General features: G+C 47.4%; 1 long non-coding RNA gene across 1 annotated transcript; it reads left to right on the top strand.

Annotated features, from left to right (window-relative positions):
- Positions 1-13: 13 nt before the first annotated feature.
- LOC123965444 lies at positions 14-1,415 on the top strand. Its single transcript, XR_006823704.1, has 2 exons — positions 14-811; positions 911-1,415. It is a non-coding gene; the product is annotated as an uncharacterized LOC123965444 (long non-coding RNA).
- The last annotated feature ends 4,157 nt before the right edge of the window (positions 1,416-5,572 follow it).

Raw genomic sequence — 5,572 nt, 5'->3', positions numbered from 1 at the left:
GGAGCGTTTGGTTTGTAACCCGCCGTTTCTCTCGGGGAGCGTTTGGTTTGTAACCCGCCGTTTCTCTCGAGGCGCGTTTGGTTTGTAACCCGCCGTTTCTCTCGGGGAGCGTTTGGTTTGTAACCCGCCGTTTCTCTCGGGGAGCGTTTGGTTTGTAACCCGCCGTTTCTCTCGGGGAGCGTTTGGTTTGTAACCCGCCGTTTCTCTCGAGGAGCGTTTGGTTTGTAACCCGCCGTTTCTCTCGGGGAGCGTTTGGTTTGTAACCCGCCGTTTCTCTCGGGGAGCGTTTGGTTTGTAACCCGCCGTTTCTCTCGGGGAGCGTTTGGTTTGTAACCCGCCGTTTCTCTCAAGGCGCGTTTGGTTTCTAACCCGCCGTTTCTCTCAAGGCGCGTTTGGTTTGTAACCCGCCGTTTCTCTCGGGGAGCGTTTGGTTTGTAACCCGCCGTTTCTCTCAAGGCGCGTTTGGTTTCTAACCCGCCGTTTCTCTCAAGGCGCGTTTGGTTTGTAACCCGCCGTTTCTCTCGGGGAGCGTTTGGTTTGTAACCCGCCGTTTCTCTCAAGGCGCGTTTGGTTTCTAACCCGCCGTTTCTCTGGGGGAGCATTTGGTTTCTAACCCGCCTTTTCTCTCAAGGCGCGTTTGGTTTGTAACCCGCCGTGTTTCTGTGTTTCAGGGTGAAGCTGTTTGAGGGGACAGACATGGTGGCGGACTCTGGCGTGGTGATCGACACCACGATGAGAGGAGGCCGGCTTGGCGTCTTCTGTTTCTCCCAGGAAAACATCATCTGGTCCAACCTGCGCTACAGATGTAACGGTACGACCTCTGACACCGAACAGGAAGTTGAAACTCTCTTGACGTGTTGCTTATTAACTTGCTGTCACTTAATGCTCAATCATTGTGTTTTTGTTTCAGACACGGTGCCTGAAGACTTCCAGTCGCATCGTAAACAAGTTCTGATGCACATTCAGGTGTGAGAGCTGCAGACGAACTGTTGACTCGCAGCTCTCTGAATCCACGTTAATCTGAGTGTGTGTGTGTTGAATGAAAGAGGTGGATTAAAGCTGTCTGGGGAAACACGGACGAGAAGCACCTGAACGCACCTGAAAAGGGACGGCCCTGTTTCTCCAGACCAGCGTTCAGTCAGAGCAGAGTCTGGCCTGCTGCGAACTACTGAGCATTTAGAGGATCCAGTCTGACGCGGTCTCGCCACGCTGCCGGCGTTTCTTCATGTGATGAAGCTTTTTCAGACACGTTCGGCCAGTGAGACCTGCTGAGAAGCGCTAAGCTAACGTTACAGAGAGGAGAGCCGTGTCATTGATTAGATTGAAAAATATTCCTTCTACATGTTTTCTGTTTGTATTTCCAAATGTACATATCTCTGCTGAAATAAACTCCCGTCCACGACTGTTCCTATAAAGGTGCGTTTTCACCATGACTTTTCACACTCGAGTGACATAACGAGTTCACAGAAGCAGCTTTTAGTCAGATCCCTTCTATAGGTGAGTCCCGCCGCTCGGCAGCCATCTTGGTAAGGCCTCAGGTATCTGGGACTAACAGGATCAGGTCTCTGGGCAGAGAGCCATAAAACCTGCATGAATCAGCAGGAAGTTTGACGGCTTCGCCCCAAAATAAGGTTTAAAAAGTGTTGTCATTCACACCGCCTTCATTTACGGCTCTGTCCAGAGCGCCGGTGACGTGACGCCATGAGCTCCTCCCACCTTTAGCAGATGCTAAGCTAACTGAGGTTATGGATACAGTCAGCAGATACCATATTGGTTTACAGAAGGCACCCGGTACTTTCTGGCACGTACTGCAAGTACTGCAGATCACATCTGGAGCCTTTAACGCAGTATTTTGGCGGACCTGATCTGGTCGCACACCTGCTCCTCGCCGCCACCACAACATCTGAAACTGACGTCGGTGGAGCCACACGATTGGCTGAATATGTTTCCCGGATCAACTGTTAAAGAGCAGACGACTGGCTTTCTTGATGGAGGGGGCGGCACACGTGCATTCAGCGGCCATCGTCTCTGGTTTATTCTCGGACGAATGTGGCCATCAATACCAATGCTAACATGCTAATGCTAACATGCTAATGTTTAGCAGGTGTAATGTTCGCCATCTTAGATTAGCACGTTAGCATGCTAACATTAACTTATTAGCAGCAGTGTTGAGCAAGTGACTTCCTAAATGTAATCCACCGTAGATCACTAGTTGCTGTCATTTGAAAGTAATTAGTTATATTAAATATTACTGTCTCTATTACTGATTAATATCGGGGGGGTTGTGGATGGGTGAAACAGGAAGACATCGGTCAGGATGAACTGCCAGCGGCCTCTCTGATCAGGAAAGGAAACGTTAAAGAAAACACATGTTTAAATAATTATTATTTATGATCCATGGTCCATATTTACCCAAAATTTGACAGATCATGTTTTCAGCCCATCTTTGCACCCTTTCTACAATCTCAACCATCGAGTTCCAGCAACAGGAAATCACGTTTTTACTCTTTGACCTGCTGCAGAAATGTTTCGATGTGCCGGTGAATTATTAAAAAAAACAAAGCACCACTTAATGTCAGGTTAAAATGTGTTTGCCAACACTGATCAGCAGTAAACAGCCGAGGCTGATGGGAGTGTCTTCTGTCCTGCAGCTATTTGCTCATTACATTTATTCATTTAGCTGACGCTTTTATCCAAAGCGACTTACAATTGCTATACACGTCAGAGGTCGCACGCCTCTGGAGCAACGAGGGGTCTTGCTCAGGGACACAATGGTGGACGGGTCACAGTGGGGGATTGAACCCGGGTCTGTCACACCAAAGGAATGCGTCTTATCCACTGTACCATCACCACCCACATGCTCATAAAGCAAAGTGTTGTACATGTTACATGTTCTTACAGTTCATCCTGAGGGGGTCATGAAGGTCTGAACCACATTTCATCAACATCATCCAACAGCTGCAAAATGGGCAGCGTGAGGATTTGAGCAACTTTGACAAGGTTGGTCCCTGACCTTGTCACTGTGATTTTCTAGGTCAGAACCTCTCCAGACCGGTCTGCAGGGGTCAGAACCTCTAAGAAGTGGTCCAAGGAAGGAAAAGTGGTGAACTGGCGACTGGGTCATGGACGGCTAAGGCTCAGTGATGCAAGTGAAGGCTGGCCCAACAGACGAGATGCTGTAGGTCAAACTGCTGGAGAAGTTGATGCTGGTTCTGATAGAAAGGGGTCAGGGCCTCGGCGGGTCAGGTGGTCTTAATGTTCTGGCTGATGGGTGTATTTGTGTCACAGTATCGCCACAGACGGTCAAACTGTGAACTCTCTCCTACCTCGTATCTCTGAGCTCCAGCGACGTGTCTCTCCTGCTGTCTGGAGGTGTGGGGGGGTCGCGACCCCTGGGCCGGGGAGGCCGGGACGAGTGCAATATTGGAGGGGGACGTGACAACAGTGCACCGCATCCCGGACCTGCCCGACCCCGGGAGGAAACGCACCACACAGCCTGAAACACACACAGAGTTCACTGAGGGAAACATTCTGCAGCGTCTTTATTCTCTGGTTTCTAAGATGATTTCTGGAGATTATTCAGCATCATCGTGTCCTCTTGACTAAATCAAAGTCCTGAGAAGAGGTCAGGATTATCAGACGCTTCCCATGAGCATTTTTAACATGGTTAACTTTTCTTTTTTATTTATTTTACTGGCAGCAATGAGCTTCTCTCAGAGTCCGACAGGAGCATCAGAGTTACTGTCTCGTGTTGTGTTCAGGTCCTTCTTTCTGCTGGTTTACTGTAAATCAACGTTAAATCCTCCAACATGTTTTTTTGTTGTTCGTACAAATAAAAAACTGACATTAAAGTTGGATTAAGAAGCGTAAACAGGGACTCACCGCTCGCCCGAAGCCTCGGTCTGCTTGTGGCATCATCGTGTGCTATCTGGTCTGTGGAGGGTCTCAGTCTGTCAGTTCTGGTTTTGGTCCGGATCCCCCCACCCAGCCCCCCTCCTCTAAACACTAACAAAAGCTCTGAGAGCTGCTCAGTGAGGCGTGGAGGGGCCCCGCTTCACGCTTAAAGGGCCAACAACTTAACCCTGCTGGACCCTCCGTCTGTAACTCACAGTAACTCTCACAGGACTTTATCTAAAAAGATGGAACCAACCGAAACAGGTCAGAACGTTGGAACAGCTGAGAACCAGAGATCTGTTTGATGAGCAGCAGGTTGTTGTAGCTTCATGCTGTCCGTGTGTCCGTGCTGCCTCCTGCTGTCTGTCTGATGCTACTGCAGCTCACTGATCTGAGCTCATCAGGGTTCAGACGCTGACTTTATGATCAATATGCAGTCCGCAAATCAACAATAATTAAACACTTTGAATGGGCAGATGGTTTTTATGTTACTTAAACCAAAGTTCCCATGAAGATCACAGCTTCATTATGTTTTTTCACAGGGCGCTCTTACCTGCACAGGTGATCTTCATGTAGAGAAAAGTACCACGTGAGCACGACATCAATGATTTTGACTGATATGCGTTATAATTTGCGATATCGGAGCAAACGATCATTTTTACTTGGTTATTCACATTTTTACTGGGATCTGTCAATCAGACTTGATGTGTTTAGCACCTTTTGTGCAAAATAACAAATACAAGGTGTTAAGATTGCAGCATAATCATGTGACCAAACTACAGCAATAAATACAATAATTAAAGAGTCTGCACTGAAAAGTTATCAGATAAGATTAACTGCAAATTTGTTTCTTCTACAGTTGAAACCAGAAGTTTACATACACTATATAAAAAGAAACAAATGATTTTTTCTCACTGTCTGACATGAAATCAGACAACCACTTTTCCTGTTTTAGGTCTCTTAGGAATACCAAAATTATTTATATTTGCTAAATGCCAGAATAATGCGAGAACAATTTTTTTTAGACTATTTTTCATTACTTTCTTCAAAGTCAGAAGTTTATATACACTAAGATTACGATGCCTTTAAATAATTTTGGAAAGCCCGGATGATGATGTCATGTCTTTGGAAGCTTCTGATTTTTATTGACAACATCTGAGTTAATTAGAGACATATAGACCACAATTTGGTCCCAACCCCATAAGTCTGTGAAATGTCTAAGCTGGAAAGTGAAGTCAGCGCCTTAAACCTGCGTCCTCTCCAGCGGCCAGCAGGGGGCGACTTAAACCTGCGTCCTCTCCAGCGGCCAGCAGGGGGCGACTTAAACCTGCGTCCTCTCTAGCGGCCAGAAGGGGGCGACTTAAACCTGCGTCCTCTCCAGCAGCCAGCAGGGGGCGACTTAAACCTGCGTCCTCTCCAGCAGCCAGCAGGGGGCGACTTAAACCTGCGTCCTCTCCAGCGGCCAGCAGGGGGCGACTCCAGCGGCTGCAGAAAGAAGTGTGATTGTATAGAAGTCTGTGAGAAAATGTTTCTACTTGTCAGCTGATTTATTCCCTCAGTAAACACTTTCCTGATGAGTTTATGGTCTCAGTCTCTAGTTTCAAGTCTTCTTCAACACAGCATGATGTTCATTTAGTAAATTATGGTCCCATTTAGAGGAACAGAGACCAGGAAGCAG

This window comes from Micropterus dolomieu, unplaced genomic scaffold (genome assembly GCF_021292245.1).
Source record: "Micropterus dolomieu isolate WLL.071019.BEF.003 ecotype Adirondacks unplaced genomic scaffold, ASM2129224v1 contig_9715, whole genome shotgun sequence".
In the NCBI taxonomy this organism is placed as follows: domain Eukaryota; kingdom Metazoa; phylum Chordata; class Actinopteri; order Centrarchiformes; family Centrarchidae; genus Micropterus; species Micropterus dolomieu.
This window is presented reverse-complemented; position numbering and strand designations above follow the sequence as displayed.